General features: G+C 36.2%; 1 long non-coding RNA gene across 1 annotated transcript; it reads left to right on the forward strand.

The window, feature by feature from the left end:
- Window positions 1–20,284: 20,284 nt before the first annotated feature.
- On the forward strand, window positions 20,285–21,118 carry LOC149152479 (uncharacterized). Its single transcript, XR_016262796.1, has 2 exons — window positions 20,285–20,527; window positions 20,647–21,118. It is a non-coding gene; the product is annotated as an uncharacterized LOC149152479 (long non-coding RNA).
- Window positions 21,119–21,370: the final 252 nt, after the last annotated feature.

A 21,370-nucleotide genomic window follows, 5' to 3' on the forward strand; every position in this document is an offset into this window, starting at 1 on the left:
AGACTACTTCTAAGGCTGATTCTTCTCTTCTTGAGTGAATCTCTCTACTCAGTCTCTTCTCAGCTTCTCTAGTTGTGGTTGCTCCACAACTTCTTGAAGATGCTTCCGAGGTTTCTTCTGGAGCTGCATGTTGAGATGTAATTTACTCTCCCTCTCAACCACCAATTCTCTAACCTTTGCCTTGCTCCTCAAGGCTTTGCATGCATCTTGAACCTCAAGAGCATACAGGTTCTTGACCTGTGCACCGATCTGTTTCACCTATCCCGTGGTGATGTGTCTAAGGAAAACCTTTCCCTTACTAAAAACCACATCATAGCCATGGTCTTCCAATACCACAACTGAAACAAGATTCTTCTTTAATCCTGGAACATATATGACATATGTGATCTTGAGGGGAGCCAAACTCCCCCTGAAAGGTAATCGTACCGATCCCGGTAGCTCTATACCTCTCGTCATCTCCAAACTCTATGCTTTGGTTAAGGTCTTTCTCCTCAAAATCACTAAAGAGATTTCTATTCCTCATCATATGATGAGACACCACTATCAAGATACCACACGCCTCCCATGGTAGTGTCGCCCATGCATGCAATGAGATTGAAATCAAGTTCAAATTGTGAAGCTAGAGCCTCACCTCTTGCTGCTATTGTTGGCTCCTTCTTGCTTGCTTTTTTCAATGGGCAGCTCTTAGCATAGTGCCCATGCTCGTGACAGTGAAAACACTTGACTTTCATGAAGTCCACCTTCTTTCCACCCTCCTTATCTTGGGACTTCTTTCCCTTGGCCCACTTTGCCTTACTCACTAAGGCACAATCCTCTTCCACTTCCTTGGAAGAGGTCCCATCTCTGGTGTTCCTACTGATCTCCTCTTGCATCAAATTCGACCACAGTTGTTCCCAATTTGGCAGCTTCTCTTGACCATTAACAAAGTCTTGATAACTATTCTCACCATATCTTCCTCTGTCCCGCCGTCACAGAATTTTCTAGAAAAAAGAGCTGATTTTAAATCAACGATATCTCCCTCATACGAACTCTGATTCAGCTGATTTTTTTTTGAATTTCAGTATTTTTTCGCAAAAATTCCAGATCTGCTATTTGTTTCTAAAAAATTTGCACACAAATTTTTAGACCTGCTCTGCAAACTCGCGGCCCAAAAAACAATCCAGCTTCGATACCATGTAGAAAATTTCTACAAATCTAGCTCAGACGCCATGTAGAAAATCCTGGAGATTCACAAGCTCATGTAATTTACTAAAAAAAGAGAAAATAATCTACTTCTACGCTTTACAGCGGAAGCACATAAAGATCGAGCAAAACAATAATCTACAAGAGCAAGAACATCAATGGCACATAACACAATAAGTATCCGGGGAAAGCCAGAGCTCAAAACCCCACTATTTGTATTGCATTAATAAAAAATCTAAGATGACAATACAATTCTTGTTCTCACAAGAACAATCCCAACACTCAGTATAATCAATCTCCCATCTCACAAGCAAGCTCAAGCCAAATCCAAGCCTCTTCTTTGTTGTCCAAGTCTCCTATTTCCTTGCGCCCTTAGTCAAAGAATTTGGATAAATACAATATGCTCTGCTCAACCTTGAGCTTAACCTGCACAAGTGTTTCCTATCCTCCACCTGATGACTTCTTTTGGCCAATACTTAGCCAAATTTCCAAGCCTCAAAGCTTCTAATTCTTTGCACAATTCTTGAGAGAATTAGCCTGCATTTAAAGGGAAATTCATCATCCATAACTGTGCAATCCCTTCTAGGTTTAGGCCCTTATTGCATGCACGATCTGTACAACTCAAAAAATTATACAACAAATAGTACATTGTCCCTGCACTCAAGTCTCAACTAGGTCTTTCCTAGAATCGACATGCATGAGTTTCTGATGAGGGAATCTTTTGTTAACTGGAGTAGCACTAGTTGAGTGCACTAATGCATCAGCTAACTATTAACTCGCTATTAGTTCTTCAAACAGTTTGGAACTAATTTAACTGGACTTAACTCAGTAAACTGAGTTAACTAATTACCACTCATACTTAACTCATCATGGGCCCCTATAATATAGGGAGAACATATACATGACTTCAGAAAGACTTCTAACTCAAAATTCCTAAGTTAACTAAGTTAACTCACTCTAGTTAACTATTACAAGTTTCTATAAGAATAAAATTCAATTTTAATTCTCAGTTTAATTCAAAGAAAAATTAAACTCAAATTTCTAGATTCTATTTTTATCATTTCCTGTTATTATTTTCAACATGGTCATTGTTATGAGTATCACCCTCCATGAATAATGGTTGATTTTTCCTCCATGATTATTTTCACTCAATTGCACCTTCGTAACGTATGATGAGTTCCCCTAATTAATTACTATTAAGAATATGATTACCTTATGTGAGGATTAATACTCTTTGTCTCATATACCATTGTGTGTTGTTGATAATTTAACCCTTATTTCTAATTTGACCCTTACTTGATATTACTTGTAATGAGACTCAAGTGCAATATGATGATTATATCCTTGATAGTTTAATTTAATATGTTATGAGAAGGATTACACAATTAATTGATATGATATGATATTATATATCTATATATATAAAATTATAAAATTATAATGTGCTTCTCCACTAAAAAATAACCTTGAAAAATACATTGTATTTTTATTTTATTCTCGACAAAATAACAAAGTAGGCAAAATCTCTCACTAGGAGGGGACCATAATGTCTTCAACTCATAGGATCTCAAGTGTAAATTATAGGAAATACCAAAATCAAACAAAGCAGCGTAAAACATGTTTTTTAAACTAATTTTTAGTTTTTATTTATTTTAAATGTGGGTTTTCTTTTAAGTTTTTCTTCTTTAGGTGAATTTTGTTTGAAATGGAATTGGTTGAAATAATTAGGGAAAAATAGGAAGACTTAAGTATTTTTTTCTTAAATATATAGATATATATTTATTTATTTTTACTTGGGAATGAACTTAAACTAATTTTAGATAAAGCTTTTTACTAATTTTATTTGAAATAAAATATAAATTTTAAAAATTATAATTTTGAGTTATTAAATTTATTTAAATATTTTTTTTGGGTTTTCCAAAAAAATCCATTTTAACATTAAAAATATTAAACATTTGAAGGTTGAACTTTTAGCAAAAATTGTATCTAAAACAATTTAACATTGAATTCTTACCAAAAATTTTATCAAATTTAAGAATAAATCCTATTAAAAATCGTGTGATTTAACCCTACAGAGTACGCCTTTTTTTTTCGAAGTTCCTTCTCCACCAACTACTGCGCATCAATTTGGCTCTATTTCTAGCAGGTTGCTCCTACTCGTTTCTAACACTGTAGCTATCATTTATTTTATGTTGATGAATTTCTCGTAAAACCTTTTCACAAATTTATCATTTACCACCATTGAAGATGAAATTCAATACATTCCTCTTGACTATCTCAAACTTGTATATTTGCTTGAAGCGGTGCAAGCACTGTTCTCTATCTTTGAACTTAAGCTCAAAAATAATGGCTAACAGATAAAAAGTTGAAATGACACGCAGATTCTCGTGGTTACAGTAAGATTTACATTTTACAAGAAAGATTCACATTTTAAAAAGTATGTTCTCTCAGTATGAAAGAACACTGGAAATTTAACTCATGAACACCGGGAGTTGGGGAAAGGGCGTTGGAGAAAAGATACTCAGCACTCTAGCAACTAGCATGGAAACAAATGTAACTGGGAGCTAAGCGGGTAATCTCAACTGGTACTTGGTTATTTGCACATAATCACTAGTTTTATCTTTTGCATGTTGCATTCATCCATATATTTTGTTTAGCATATTGGTTGTTAGTTGTGAAGTTTTGACACTGTGAGTAGAATCACTATCTTGGTGGCCATCTGTTGTCGTTACAGTTTTGTATGGACCTATAATGTATATTTGGCATTGAGTAGTAGTGATAATAGATGCGGCGAAGTACATAGCATTGTTTTCTACGGTGTTCCTTGAGGATCGTTGTCAATTTGGACTACACCAGAAGTTTTCACATCTTGGAGGGTTCCTAAAAATTGGTTTGCAACTGGACTAGAATCGGTGCCCTTATTAGGGTGGTTGTTTTTGTTGTTCGTGGCTGGCCCTGTGGATGTTGTCGGTTTCTAGGACTTGGTGTTCTCCCATACACTTGGGATGTTAAACTATCCTATGTTGGAGATTATTCAGATTGGACTACTTATACTATCTAATTGTCATTGAGTACCGTGGTTCTCGGCGTCGGAGACCACATGTCTGTTTGGAAAGGTATTCTAAAGGTATTAAAACTAAAGAATGACATTGAGACTGGGATCCCCCGAACCAGTCGAAGCTCATTTATCTCTGGAAGAAATGGATAGATTATTTTTACATCTCGCATCTATGCAAAGAACTTGGCTTCAGATGCTGCCATAAATGGTGGAATTGTTGGGGGTGTTGGTGTTTCTGTTGTTGTTAACCAGATTACATCCATCCTATTTGTTGTCTACGATTCATCTCGCCTGGTGCAGTGCTTGCGACTGAGTTTCTCTCGAAGGCAGGGGGTGGCGGCATATAGTTTCCTACTAGCCCATCGGGTTTCTATTATTTTCTGGGGAATTTTGAATCATTTCCCTGTCCTCCATTCTCATTCATGCTTATTGTCCCTACCTGCAACCAGCGATGTTAGCGTATTTGATCCCACTACGTATCAGGGGTGGTAGATTCATTGGCTTCTATGTGTTATATATTTAGGTTGGTGTTGTATTACTGCATGATTGGTGCGTTGGAATACTATTTCCTGTCTTTGGGTTTGGTGGGTTATGGGATCAGTTTCCTCTGTTGGATTATGGACTAGTACTTTTCAACATTCAATCTGATTGTCTATCTTCCTTCATTCCCATTTCGAGAAACGACGTTGATCTACCTCTAAATTCTCTTTTAGTGGGGAGTTGTGCATTTATACTTGGCAGACACTTTCCTCGGGAGACTTGTGATTGGGCTACTCTCAGGCGATACCGAGACTGTACTCCTAGTACTATTATCCCCTACTTTCCATCTACTCGAGTCATTGACTCTATCCCCTGATCACGATACTACTTCATTACCGTTGTGGGATACTTTCACCCCTTGATTTGGTTTTACCCCTTCATCCACTTTCTTCTCATGGCACACTTGGTAGACTTCATCACCACCCTAGACGTTGATGTGTCGTCGCAAGAAGCATTTATCCATGCCACCCTTGCTACTAAAAACACACGCCTTCCTCATCATCCCTTTGGGTCCCGCCACACCCTTGTGGACCATCTGAGCCTCTCAACTTCTAGTGCATGTCATACAGGTGGCGCACATGCAACTTTTGGGAATCATGTTCAGTCTTCTCTATGGGGAGGTCTTCAGGCATGACAGCGGACTCACGAAAAACCCATGAACCCTTCTACTGTGACGAAACTCCTCAACTTTGGCTATGATGTCATGTGGGATGGAGTTGCAGGCCTGTAGAAGCGAGCTTTGGTTGGCAGGTGGTTCTTTGCAGATTTGAAGGAACAAGATATGCAACGGTGGGTAAACACTAACTGGACTCCAATTCTAGGTTATCCGTCGAAGGTGAGTAGACTCGTGAACAACTAGTTCAATTTTCATTTTCTGCATTAGGAAGACCTGGAATGGATTAGACAAATTCCTTGGGTTTGGGAGCGCAGTGTCTTATTTCTTCATAATTGGTATGCGGGGTTTAATCCATTACGGGACACTCCGAAGAATAACTTCGTCTAGGTGAAACTCCCAGGTCTTCCTCTGGAATTATGGACCCGTAGGATATTTGTTGAGATCAACAACTCCATTGGTCATTTCATTTATGTTGACCCAAAATGTATGGGGGCCAGCGACAAATGAGTGGCCTAGATCCTGGTGGAACTGTGGTTCTCTGGGGGGCCTTCCAGGGCAAATTGATTTGGCATGGGATTTCAATGTACATCATAGTGTTTGGATTGTTGGTGCATTCCATTTCGGTGCTTGCTTTGCCACCATATGGGACACTTGCTAGAAAATTGTCCTCAAAGATAATCACATATTGGTTTCTGGTGGCGACGTGGAGGGGGGTGATGGAGGCATAAGACGGGTGGTATGCAAGACCCCTGGCAGCACACAGAAACTGACATGTCCTCTGAGAAATCTCTTGTCTATTTTGAAATAACTACTTCCTCTCCCTGCAACTCCCCTCATCTTTCTTCGGACCTTGTATCACCTCACAGGGCCCCTATATCGAGGTCCCCCACTCACCATGAACCCCCTTCACCCCTTCATTCTCCGACCCATCCTCCTCCTCCTCCTATGACGACGACCACATATATTCCCCTAAATTCACAGTCGGTGGACTCCCTCTCCATTCCCCCTCGTCGAGCCTCTACCCCTCCTTATGATCACCCTCACCCTGAGGGCCTTTCCCCTCCTCCTTTGATGCTTTCACCTCCCCGGTCTCTCCTTTCCTAGTCGCGGTCGACGACTGAACTTTCCCCTCACAAATCCATCAGCAATGATTTAGACTTCCTCATGGTTAACCTGGCTATGGACCTAGCGACTTTAACTATCCATAAGGGCTCCTCCCAAATTAATTCCATTTCCATTAGTCCTAACTCTGCCTGTAATATCACCATCCGAAAGAAGGGGAGGTAGGGCTCCCAACATCCTAAATCAACTTCGTCGACAAAATCTCTTCATTTTCTGGAGTCTAATGGACTACGTGACATTCCCATTACTTTTTCTTTCACTCGGGCCCTTGGAGCAAACTCAACCGAGACCATGCCTGTGAGATGAATTACATATCTCTGAATTTGCGTGGCATGGGGGACCACACCAAACGTTTATCCCTCAAACACCTTTTCAGCATTGTCCACCCCTTTTTTATTCTACTCCAGGAAACGATGACTGTTGTTGATCGCGTTTTTCATATTTTTGCAAAAACAAATCGGGCTAGCACATGGTGGTCGTATATTCAAATGGATTATCTAGTGGAATGGCTGCTCTTTGGGACCCCAGATGGGCCACCATGACTGCATATAAATTTTTCGCAGGTATTCTTCTAATTGGTTATATACGTGGTCATCCGTCAAGACTTCACTTTCTCAACTTATATGCTCCATATAACGACAGATATACATTTTGGAAGCACATGGATGACTGTGATCTACTCAAGATTGGGCCCTTGATCATGGCAGGAGATTTTAATCCTACACTGTCCAGGGAGGAATGTTGGGGTGTCCGATGTCTGGTGGATCATCTAGCTGGCCACTTATGGAATTTTTTTATTCCAATCATCTTCGGGATGTCCGACCTCATACATTGACTCCTACCTGGCATAATGGAAGAATGAGAGATGAGCACATCGACAAAAGATTGGATTGATTCTTAGTTCATGAAAACCTTATGGAGTGGCTTATGTGTGTGTGATCCAGGGTGGTAAAATCTATGATTTCATATCATATGCCCATTGTACTTCAATGGCAGTTGGAACATCCTTGATTGGGCATACCATTTAAATTCAATAGAACTTGGTTGGAGGATGTAGATTTCAACACTGTGGTCATCAATTTTTGTAGGGCACATACCTGTGGTCATCAATTTTTGTAGGGCACATACCTGGGAGGTGGTCACTCCCTGATGCAACATCTTTCAGGCTTACTGCAATCTTTAAACATTTGGGTAAGGATATGGGAGAGGGAGAAAAAAAAGCTTTGTCCTTTGAATTGAAGTCTGTCATGGTGGAGATTGAAAAAAATTGCAATATAGTGGATCGAGGTGCTCCATCTGCAATTATTTGGGACAAGATAAAATCATTGGAGCACAGAAAGGTACAGATCCTACTCATCCAACAATCAACCTGGAGATTAAAGAGTAGATCCCTATGGTTATGGGAAGGTAACATAAATACAAAGTATTTTCATAAATATGCAAATCAAAGGAAAAATGGGACTATCTAGCAAATTCGGTGTCATAGTGAGGATATAGTATATACCACTAAGGAAATTCAAAGGGAAGTTGTTCATTATTTTGAGTCCTTTCAGAGGCATTCCAGGAACTTCAAAAAAGATCAGTTATGGGGTACATCCGACTACCCGCTTATGTTCAATGGGGAGTTGAATGAGGAAATGTTTAGGCTAGTCACATCTAAAGAAATCCTCTAGGTGTTAATATATTTTTTCTAAAGATAAAAGTCTGGGCCTAGATGATTGGACGGTGGAATTCTTTCTCCATTTCGTTGACTTGGTGGGGGTGGACCAGTTAAATATGGTGGAAGAGTCTTGATCCCTGGGTCGTGTTTCTGGATCTATCAACTCAACTTTTAGTTCCATGATTCCTAAAGCATCTTTCACATCCTCCTTTCTTGACTATTGGCCCATTTCACTCTACAACATTAGTTACAAACTTATATAAACAATTATTGAGAGTGCATCAAAGGAACTCTCTCGTTCTGCATATCGTGGGAACAATTGGGTTTCCTTCACAACAAGATGATAATCTATCTAAACCAATCATTGAGCGGATCTTGGCTTGTGTTTCTAATGCACATTTTGTTGTTATGATCAATGGATACCCTTCAAAATCCTTCAGTGTTGGCAGGGGACTACGACACGATTGTCCACTTTCTTCTTTTTTATTCATTCTAATAATGGATTGCCTTAACCTTAAGATCAGGTCAGTTGTTTCAGGAGGCCATTTCAATGGTATTAGGTTGTCTGCGGGTCTTAAGGTCTCACATAGCTATTTTATGGATGATATTATAGCTTTTAGAATGGTGTTAAGGACACAATGGAGGGTGTTCTATGATATTTTGCAACGATTTGGAGTTGCATCAGGTATGCTGGAAAATGAAGGTAAATCTTATATACTATACTCAGCGGGAGATCCAGGGGAGATTAATGAGATTGTTAGATTATTCAACTTCCAATCTCGCCCTTTGTGTGACAGCCTCACATACCTTGGTTTTAGACTCAAGCCTAATAACTACAAAATTGCAGATTGACTTTGGATAATTGACAAATATAGGCATCAGATAAATGGATGGGCACATTGGTGGCTGTCCCTGGGGGGTTGATACATATTGGCATAAGATGTTCTTCAACGGTTGACAGTATACTAGGCGCATTTATACATCCTCCCCATGACCATCATTAAGAAAATCAAACACATCATGGCACATTTTATTTGGGTGAGAAGGGAAGAATTTCACAAATATCATCTCACAAAATGGGAAAGTATTACTATCCCAAAGGACCACGATGGATGCGGTATTTTAGATATAAAAATATTTGGCAGGGCTCTTATTATGAAATCCCCGTGGTGAGGACTATTCAAGGAAGGAATTTGGAGGGACATCATCTCCACAAAATACTTGCAAAAGAAAAGGGCAGAAGACTAGATCAGATCGAGACTACTTGGGAGCAACTATGGATCTTATATATGGAGAAGCTTCCAAAAAGTGAGGGCTTTGTTTTTGCAGAGAATTTGTTGGACTTTTGGCAAGGGGAATCATATCATTATTGGTACCGATAGCATTAAGGAGGTGGTTGTTTCCCATTATTTGACTGGGGATATGTTGCGAAGGCTACATGCTTGAGGTATATTCTTGTTAGAACAAGCAATCACTCGATGGAACAAGAGTTTTCCTATTTGGAAACATGGGGGAGTTAGGCCTAATAGGTACATATGCGGCGGAATGGGAAGTTTATATACAGTCACTTAGATTTGTTGGACTATGCAGAATAGAGGAGGGGGTCCTCGTCACCTGAGCCGAGAAGCTGCAGTCTAATTTGGTGGTAGTGACAGAAAATTACAGGTATCTTATTCTCACTCATGCTCTACATCATACTTGTTGGTTCCATAAGGTTTGGAAACTTGATATCCCTATCAAGATCATACTATTCATATGGTTGGTTTCGAGAAACACGAACCTCACCTGGGAGAATCTATGTAAGAGGGGATTGAATGGACCAGGGAGATGCCCTCTATGCAGAAACTCTTTCGAAAACAATTCTCACCTGTTCTTTGAATGCTCGACCGCTATTATAGGTTGGAACGTCATTTTTCTCTTCTTTAAATTTACCTTGCAAAAGATTTGGACACATAGAAGATTGTCTCAAATGGTGGTTGGCGCGGGGAGGTAAGGTTAAGGCAGCTCCTTTTCTTACTATTTTGGAATTATGACATGCCACGAATGGTCACATCTTTAAGGGAGTTCCAATCATTTCTCACCGCATCATCCAAAAGATTTTACTTCAGCTGGAAAATGTGAGGACTCCCATTCGATCAATTAGGGACCGATGTCATATAACTCTTTCACAACCCTTACACTTCCTGGTGGGGTTCTTTGATGGTGTTGCACAATGATCTCTATGTGGTTGTGGTGTATGGCTTCAAGTGAACCAAAATTGTTAATACAGGATACACTCGAATGGCGGACCAGGCACAAACATGAGGGTTGAAGGCTTGGCTCTCTCGAGACTTCTTTGGTTTTCCAGACAACTGTACGTTGACACCCTATTTGTATATGAGGACCCGCAGGTACTAATCGAAGGTTTGTCGACAAACACTGAGTTCTCCCCTCCACATCTTACCACTTGGATTTCTCAAATTAACATACTCAAAGAGACTTTCTCTTCGATCTTTCTCCAACACATTTTCTGTGAGAAAAATTAAGTTGCAAATTCACTGTCAAAAAAAGAGATTTCTCATAATTTTGGATATATGCATTACACGGTTATGAATATTGATTCCATTAGTGCCAAAGGCACTATCCCCCTCCCATAGCAACATTTTACTTCTTTACATATCTTGATTTGTGATTTGTCCACAGGTCATGCTCCACTTTATGTGTGGCCTTCAAATTGGGAAATATCTTTTCTTACCTTGTCTTATACGGTTAGCATTAGTAGATGTTTCTAAATATTTTTTTTACTTTGTCTTAGACCATTAACATTGGTAAATCTTTCTAAAAATTATGGCGGATATGTTTCTTTTTATTACTTCTAAACCCGTTGAAATACCTATGTAACCTTTTTTTATTTTGTTGTTTGGTATAAAGACACATTTTGAACTTAAACTTATGCACTTGTACATAATATAAACCAGCTTTTTTTGGTGTAATATAAAATAAAAAATTTCCGTGCAGCAGCATTAATGGCATAATCATATTAAATACGCCAAATATATATTGCACATCCAACCATACACTCGACATTCACCAACCTACTGCACTTTCTAATTAATTCGATGGTTTGAACTTTGTTTTATTTTAATTTTAAACATGCCGAGCGTGATTATGATGACCCAAATTCCAAGCCCAGTCCGCATGCACTTGCATAGTTGCCAGGACAGATTTCTCTGTAATATATTTAATATATTTCTGAAATGTCAGTTATCATGACAGATTTTTCTGTAATATATTTGTTTGTCATATCTCCGGGGGTTGATCGAGGTACAACCGGAGAAAGGCGCATTATTTAAGTTAAAAATTTGAACTTAGAAACGTACTTGCTTTATGTACATAAAGAAAAAGCAAGGAGGGGACAGAGAAAAAATTAAAGCCTAATATACAGGCTTGAGAGGACAGAGGCGTGAGTGGGAAAACAACACATGGTAGTCCTAAGGCGTACGTGCCAAGGCGTTAACAATACATTGTGTGTACACCATAACAAGTGCTATAATGACACAGTGAAGGCGATATGACACTCTCAAATTCATATTCATATTCATGTGACGGATCGGTATTTATTGTGTTCAGAGACATGTTGTATCATTGCAGTAAGTGGACAAATCCCATGTGTTCCAGGTTGACATTTGTCCATTTCAGTATATTCGTATCTCAATATTAAATACTGTGCCCGGGTGAAGAGTTATATCAATGTAATAATTGAATAACAAGTGAATAAACTTGTGTGGTTGAGGTGATATTTTTTATTATATTTAACATAAATTTATTTTTTGATTGTTTTATTATTGCGGTATTTTGAATATTGTAGTTTGAATTTGTTAGAGTTTGTTTAAATACAAGAATTTGTTTTTAGTGTGATTTTTTGGATTTTTTGGTGTTGGGATTTGGTTGAAAGGTGAAATCTTGATTTGTGTTATTTAAATTGGTTGTTTTTAATTGTATATATGGATTCAACATCCTTAAAAACCCCTAACGCACTTGGATTGTGCAGGGTTGCCCATCAAATTTGTGATGTAAATAAATTCCTCCGAGATTTGGTTAGGTATTTAATTTATTTGTGTATTTTTTTTTTCTATGTTAAGACTAACCTAAGCACCCACGGGGGATTTGAACCGGTGACCTATCGCAAGGAGTGTCTTAACAAGGCACCCATTCACCGTCAATCCAAAGCCCCGTGGGCAATTTATTTGTGTATTAAAAATATATATATTTTTTAATTAGTTAAGTATTAAAATTTCTTTAATAATGGTGCCATTTAATTAAAAATATTAGAAAAAATATTTTTAAACTATTTTATTTTATTTTGTTCAATTAATGGTACTTTAAATATAAAATTTTATTTTTAGATGATGATGATAACTATTAATGTCCACTAAGATCAATACGGTTTATTGGATCTTAAGAAAGTAAAAGATTAATTGTGGCTCTTTAATATTTTATTTCTATGATAAAAAAAGAGGGAGATAAGTGCTCCAAGATCACTATAGTTTTGTGGACTTAACAAGTCAAGAAGATTGGAAGTGTGACAAATGTTTTGGAACTAAGAGCCTATGTGAGTAAGAGTAGGGCAATCTAAGAGAAAGTGTTGTTCATATTCAACCCTCTCAACATTGCAAAGGAGGCACATTCTTTCATCCAAGGGTGTTTTGGAATAGGCCAACATCTAGTTTCGCTACATAACTCATGAGAATTAGTTTTTATCCTTGTAGTGTTCATTTTCTTCTTAGCATTGGTCAAGAATAGATCGATCATTTTGGTTAGCAAGAGTGGGATTGATCACCTCATAATACCTAAACTTCCTTTTTCCCTTCATCTCCTTATAGTCCCACAATTTATCCTTAAATTTGGAGGTAATAATATTTTAAATACTATCCTTATTCCCCAATAATATTTCCTCCTTTATCCCGAAATGATTAAGCCAAGACTTGGCGTCCTTGTGCCATCCATGCTTGAGAAAGTGGTGGGGCTTTCGGCTAGAGTTAAAAGGAATTTTGAGAAACCTTGTGGCTGCCATGTTGTAAAGCTTCTTTTTGTACATCAAATACCTAAACATAGTTATGCTTTCAATGGGGGAAAGGCTAGTTTTGATCAAGAGGACAAGATATGGAACATTTCCTTTAATCTTGAGGTTGTAGGTTAAAAATTGCTTTTGAATAGTCTCGATCTTCCTCAAAGATTCTCTGGATATACTGCAACCTCAAACTTCACAGCCATATAAAATAACATGGATGATGACAATGTCAAAGATGAACATTTTTTTACTCCAAATCCACATATCAACCGACTTACAATTGTTTTCAACCTCATATATAATAGGTTTTCCATCCTCCAATGATGCTTTTCTCAATACTATGATTCCAATTGAGTTAATGATGAATGCCAATACCTAAATATTTCTAGGAAGAGACCTGCTCTAAGTAATTGTTATCATAGATGAAATTATCGTGGTTGGACTTTTTGGATTTAATAATCATGACTTTAGTTTTATCGATATTAACCGTCAATACCCATCTTGGAGTAGAAATCATGGAGGGTCTTAATTTGTTTACCAAGCTCGTCGTGGCTTCTGGTTAGGAGAATGATATTGTCAGCATAAAGGAGAAGAGTAATCACTACGCTTGGGGCCATTGATTCCAAACACTCTTCTAGCTTATCAATGTAAATACCGAAAATGGTAGGTGATAGGGGGCATATTTTTAATATTACACTTAATCTCTTTGGACAACCCCTCGATGGTTTTAAGTTTGTCAACAACATTCTCATAGAGGAATAACAACAATCATTAAATCTGGAGGGACCATTATCTCTTCGAGTCTTTTCCATATCTTATCTCGAGGAACAATGTCGAAATATTTTCTAAAGTCAACAAAACAACACAAGAGATCAATTTTACTATTGTGACTCTCCTCAGAAATGATCTTAAGAGTGAAAAGATGGTCGATAATCGAGTGATGTATCTTGAAACCAACTTGACCTTTAGCTCTTTTACCATGGCTTTCAAGTTTGAGGCTAATCTTCTTTTCCACATGAGCCCATCAAGTTTGGCAAAAATGTCGCTAATCATGATAGTCCTATAGTTAGAGGGAGCGTTTTTGTCTCTATTTTTAAAGATAGACATAATAAGGCTTTGTGTCCAAAGCTTGGGAAGTCGCATTTTATCACCAAATTGAGAAGTTTGTGGATATGAGGGTTGATGATTGACCTTCACATTTTGAGGATTTCAACTTGGTATCCCTCAATATCCATAGCTTTCCCATTGGTGAGTTTCTTAATTTCGAACTCCATGTCTTCCAAAGAAAATATATCCTCCTTTATAGGAGTGTTTAAGATGACGCCCATGGTGTTTAGGGAGTCATAAAGCTTCTTAAGATAAATATACCAACGATTTTCTTTAGTTTTATGAGCAAGGATATTTCGCCAAAACTTTTTGGGCTCAACTTTAGAGAGGTGAAGAAGAAACTTTTATCTCTTATTAATATAGGACCTTTTCTTCCTCTTGATAAGGGCTTTGTATACATTTATGTTTCCGAGCTTTACAATTTTTTTAGGAGCGTCCCTAATTGCTTTCTTGGCAATTTTACAATCCTTATCATATCAAGGGTTGGAAGTTCTATTATTCTTATTATACGACATCTTGGTAGAGAATTTGTTAATGGTAGTGGAGAGGGTTGTATTAAAGTTGCAATATAATTGGTCAATGTAAGAAGAGATCTTTTTTACTTTTATCAAAGCGATTGTTCATTTGATTCTCACAGTTCTTTTCTCTATGGCTGGTATGCATGACAAGATTAGGAGTTAGGGATAGAGGTTTGTGGTCATAATCAATTTCGTGATCATTTAGTAGTTCAAAGTTTGCAAAACAGTTGAGAACATGGCTGTCAGAGATCGCGTAATCTACAACATTACTGCCCAGCCCATGAATACAAGTCATCTGGCATGAGGTAGGCCACTTGTTAATTCCTTTAAAGATTATTAGGCCTTGGGAACTATAAAGCTTGAGAAGATCGCTACTAAATAGGTTCTTAGTCATGTTGTTAAAATTTATTTTGAATCTATTAACTAAGTTACCATCCTCATAAAGCCATAGGGGGTGAGGGCTAGAGTTATTACGTAGGATAATAGTCTGATTAGAAGCGGTTATAGCGTTAAAGTCCCCAAACAAAAGGATATTACCTTCATTCCTTAGGATATGGATGTCTTGTTCTACGGTATTGAAGGGGCAATTCTTATAAAAGTTGTTTTTCTTATAGTAGGTAGAGTTTATAGGGGTGAAAAAACAAATTGCAAGAAAAATCCTACTCGTGTTAGACTTAGAAATTTCGATCCAAATGTATTGAGGGAGTCGATTTTATGAAGTCGAATGTGAGAAGAAAGATTATTCTTTATATAACAAGTATACCTCCAACACCTCTACGAGAAGATTTCTTGTTCCAAACATACTAGAGAATGGATTTGTTGATGTGGGGGACTCTCGATTCATAATGCTGCCACGTTTCAACTAAGAAAATAAGATCAACATCACTAGGGATCCAACTTAACATATGGTGTTTACACCATGGAAAACCATGAGAGTTGGAGAAGAGGATCCAGAGTGATCCGAATTCCTATTTATCACTCTTATTTTGGACTCTATCTCTAATAACAACTTTCCTATTTATAAAAATTAAAAATAAACTAATTTAATTATTTTAAAATCAAAATTACGTCTTAATTAATTTATATATTTTAAAAATCCAAATTTTTAAAAGCATATTTTATAATAAAAATTCTCATCAATTAATATAATTTACAATATTCTTTTTACTTTTAAATAAAAAGAGGAATTCACTTTATTCATTATTTAATTTATTCCCATAAATAATTAAAAAATAAATTTTGAAATTAATTGTTAAATTTATTCCCAAAAATAATTTACAAGAGTAAAATTTGAAAATTAATTAAAATGTTTGTCCCATTATTATAAATTGATTCATCAAATCATACATTAGATTAAACCTATATTTAATAAAAAATAGAATTTTTATTATATTTTAATAACAATTTTTTTATTTTGTTCTATTTTAAATATAAATTAGATGGATTTGTTCTATTTTAAATATAAATTAGATGGATTTATTTAGATACTCTTATTTATTTTGAAATAAGTTTTCATAATTTTAATTTAATTATCAATAGTTATTAAGTAGATGATAAAGATTTAATCTTAAATATTAGTAATAATCAAAATAGACGGTTGAGATTTATCTCAAATGTAGTTATGTAGTTTTTAATTTCCAATTTAATTAAAAATATATCATGTTCAAAGTGTTATTGAACTCTTATTGTTTATTATTGTTCTACTATGTTTTTCTTGTTACATATTTTTTAAAATGTGTATATGTTTAGCTCATATATTAATTATTTTTATAGTTTTTCTTTGAATTAATACTTTATTTTACATGCTTTCATCGAAAGAACCTCATCATGCATCCACTAACCCTTGCACAAAAACAAGGCGAGAGATGGCCTATCTCTCTAGCCAACTATTCTAATAATAATAATAATACTCTTATAATTTAATTAATTTTATGATTTTCTTAAATCCTGGCAATGTAAGACTATCATAAGATAAATGTATTGATGTCTATTACGGATTTATGCTTATACAAATTTACCAATCATTTAATTTATATCATTGCACTACTTTTAAATGAAAGGAAGTAATATATGCATAATGTTTTTGTCAAAAATGACCAAATTAAAGATACTAATAATGGTATATAATACATAAGTGGATCTAGTAAGGAGGCTCCATAGCCTGTTATGAAGTGTAAAAATAAAAGTAAACAATATCACCATCATACTAAGAGAGAATCTCTTGAGTTGAATGTTCAACGTCCTCTTCCTCCTCTACTACCTTCTTACAAAGGGTAGTCACCTTGTAGTCTAGCTTTGTCACCTATTGTAGAGCATCTATACAGAGAAATATCTCTTGTTGTGCTTCATTTCATTTTATCAAACCATTGCAAGTTATGGTCTTGATCTAGTAGTACACGTTAATTGATCCCATTAATTGTGTGTGTCTCACACATACTCTTACCCAAACTTAGAATCCACTACTTAATGTCTTCATCCACTTCTATATCTAAAAGGAAATGCCTTTATTCCATTGTTTCATTTTCAACCATACCAATTTCCTCTCTTGCAACTTTGGAGGTATAATTCTAGTGATGTGCCATAAACACCTCTATAGTGGCTTGAGCTCTTCACCGGGGGGGGGGACCTCCCATCCATGTCTCCTACAATGTCCATGTGAGGAGCTTGGGTGTAACATGGTATGCAACATAGTGGGGATTAGGTGGAAAGGGGCATTATATGGAGAGAGAAGAACCCAGTAGGGAGCTGAAGGCAATATATACCAAGGAGGAGAGAGGAGAAGGATGCCTAAGGGTGGTCATCCCAAACACGCTTAGGTGAACCCAGAGGTAAGATAATAACGATAACATTATAGGGGGTTAAAACAAGGGGGCCAAAGAGGGGATGCCTCCCAAGAGGTAGTGCTAGAAGCTGGATCAATCATAAATTCATAAAAGAGTTGGAGTTTCATACAAACAAGATAAACTTACATAGAATATTAGAAATGATATTGTGCAAAGCATACATGTGTTTTGAAGTTTATCCTATGATGATTTGCAACCATTTCTATAATCCAAAGAATAATCCTATGAATGGAATGATAATAATGATGCATGTGAGAGCTAACAATGTTGAATGCCCGTTCAGTTTGAGGTGATTGTAGGTTTTAACCACGTACATGAATTACCTGCATACGAATTCTAAAGAACAAAAAATAAACAATGGCGAGAGCATAAAACATAAAATAGATATATAGAGAGATTTTCCCCTCGATCCCAAACCCGAGACTACCAGATTGATTTTTCATTATATTCCTTTCAATGTTACAATACATATATATACATGCTGAAGCATCCATAAACCCTAATCCATTAACGCTGGATTAAAACATAACCGTAGTTCCCTTGACCGGATCTACAAAATACCATGGAAAGAAAACCATCATGGCCAAAACCATGCACAAAACCATAGGTAGGTCTGCCCACCTTATATAGGGTCCAAAAAAAATTTCTCGGGGTGCTGCCTCGGACACCGTGCACGGGTATGAGGGCAGCGCCCCCTTTGTGGACCCCTTGTTGCACCAGACACAATGTACAAGGGGGCTACCGCCCCCCTTGTGACCCCCGACACGTTGCGTAGTCGTGGAAAGAATATAACACACCCAATAGTGATGGACCATAACTATTTACATGATGTTACCCTTTGCAAGCACTTCTTGATAGGAAGTGATAATGCATTAAGAAAGTTCATCACCCTTTATGAGATTTGATTATAATAAAGTCAATGTTAATCAATTTAATAAAAAAATGTCATATACATTTTTAGATTCATTTGAGTTTCTTATTTTTTAAATTATATAAGTAAGTTAATATTAAGCAATCTAACAAAAAAATACCATATATTTTTGGATTCATTTGCAATATATATTTTTGGATTCATTTGAGTCTCTTATTTTTTAAATGTTTTTATTAGTGTATATTTCAATGAAATGTATTTTAGTTATTTTTATATTTTTTAATGTAACAAAAATGATTAAGAAATCATTATTTGTTGTTATTATAGAATATAAATTCATGTGTTATTATTATTATATAAAAATAAGATCATAATAGTTATTATTAGAGAATATAAATATATTCATCATTACTATTCAATAAAAACAAGAAGTGGTAATTTATAATCCAGAAGTGGTAATTTATAATCATTTAGATTTTAAAAGTTCTTATTCAATAAAAACAATTTTAGTTGCTTAAGTACAATGGAGACTTCCTTCCCAAAAAGCCCAATATAAATGATGGTAATTATTAAGACTTACACCTACATAAAACCCCAATATCAAGGTCATCATTCTTAAAACTTAAACTATGTGATCAATATTTTTAATGATAATTTAGCCTCTTACTTAGAAATTAATTCATTTTTATTATTTTAATTAAAATTATATTTTTATAAATATGAATAAGCCTAAACATTATACACTTATACGATTTTATAGATATTTTGAATTAACTTCTTTTATTAGGCATTATTGGATACTTTAGAAAAAATAATATAAAATTATATTTGAGATTTGAATTTATAAACAAACACGAGAAAGTGTGTATATTTGAGATTTGAATTTATAAACACGAGAAAGTGTGAATAGGGAAAGGGAGTAGTTGAGCTGGTAAAGTCTGAATAGTCATAAGAGTGGTGGAGCTGGTAAAAGTACTCTTGGCGTATATCACCGATTGACGTTGATATGTCAATATAAATAATAATATATTTTAAATTAATTCAATGAACCATTTTTTAATTTAAATAATAAAATATATAATTTTGTAATAATTAAATAACTAAATTTAAATAATGATGAGCCAGAAAATAAAATGTTTAAATTTATTCTTTCATAAATTGAAGAAACTCCACCATTCCACTATGGAGTTGTCCTTACGAGAGTACGAAGTGGGATTCCACCAGTTTTTAACATTCATTAATTAGGTTTTTTTTAATCAGATTGATACAAATAGTGGAGCAGGTGCGAGCATTTCCATGAAACAAGGGTGGAAAAATTTGGTATTACAAGTGACGTGATTGAACGGTTGTCTTTGTGTTGATTTTTTGAAAGTTTAATTTTGCTAAAATACAACGACAATTTCTTGAAATTAATTCATACATCATAAAAATATTTTAAAATGCTAACATCATATATACGATCAAAAAAACCTAATTTATATACCACCAATAAAAATTTACAACCCAAAAATTCACACTAAAGACAATCCAAAAATTTACACTAAAGACAAGTCGCCCAATCACATCACCGAATTTTTCCACCCTCGCCTGCTGCACTATTTGTATCAATCTGATTAAAAAACCTAATTTTTCCACCCTTGTTTCATGCGGATGCTCTCGCCTGCTGCACTATTTGTATCAATCTGATTAAAAAACCTTATTAATGAATGCTAAAAGGTGGTGGAATCCCACTGCGTACTCTCCGACCATTCATGGCTAATCAGGAGGGCGATTGAAATATTTAATTAAAAGCACGGTGGCCGATATTCAACTATTTAATAGCCAGGTGGGAGAGCTAAGCATTGTCCCTGTCGAGGAAGGGAACGGAGGGATGGACAGGAGCAGACTAGCGAATGATTCCTCGCTGCCAAGCCATCGGTCTGAACACGAGGCCTGGCCAGTGGCGATGTCGCATTGCCAGGTAAGTGGCGTTTCCGGTTCCAGTCGCTGTTACGGTTTCCTTCCATGATAGATGGATGTGTGCCTGTACGCATGTTTGTTGTTAATGGTTTTGTTTGGAATACTATTATATTGTTGCAGGGCCTCAAATAATAAGTGGCATGGGAAGATCCAGCAATGGGGAACTTGCAGATGATCCATCCCAGCTATGTAAAGAAGATGAGCACTTCCATTCTCTCGGAGGCTTTCTATCCTTTCTGAGAACAATCGGATGAAAAATAGTGTCCTGACAGAAAGATAGAAGCTTTTCTCATCCTCTGCTAATGGGTGTCCATCATACATATAGATGGTTGAATCAGGTAAAAGAGGGTTGAGATGGGTTTAATTTGTGATTCTTCTTCTACTGTACGCTGCGGCTGACGCCGGGCAAGTTGTTGTTTGGCTATTACATGTAATAGATAAGGCGCTCTTTTACTTGTACTGAGAAAAAAAACAAAGACGCTCTTTTACTTAGGCTCGTTGTTAGGTCACAACTGGCTCGTGATCCAAGGGTACTATTGCCCTGCTTCCGATAATGTAATAAGCAGATATAAATTTATCTTTCGAAGTGCAATGGGATCCACTGTAAGATCGATCTGGAGTTTTCTGTTATTTTTAAATTTCATTTCCTTTTCTATTCCAGACGCTATTCAAATCTCGTTTAAAACCCATTGGTAAAATTTCATGATGGTATTCAAATCTGGTGTAAAATCTTACATTGTGAGTGGTGCCAGGCCTGATTTTTTCGTTGTTTTTATTGAGTTGTGGATTTGTGATCTTACCCTGCATCCTGTATAGATGCAATGGGATCCGGTCTTCAGATATG

This window comes from Pinus tabuliformis, chromosome 9 (genome assembly GCF_031772625.1).
Source record: "Pinus tabuliformis cultivar Carrire ecotype Pingquan chromosome 9, CPIR1, whole genome shotgun sequence".
NCBI lineage: Eukaryota > Viridiplantae > Streptophyta > Pinopsida > Pinales > Pinaceae > Pinus > Pinus tabuliformis.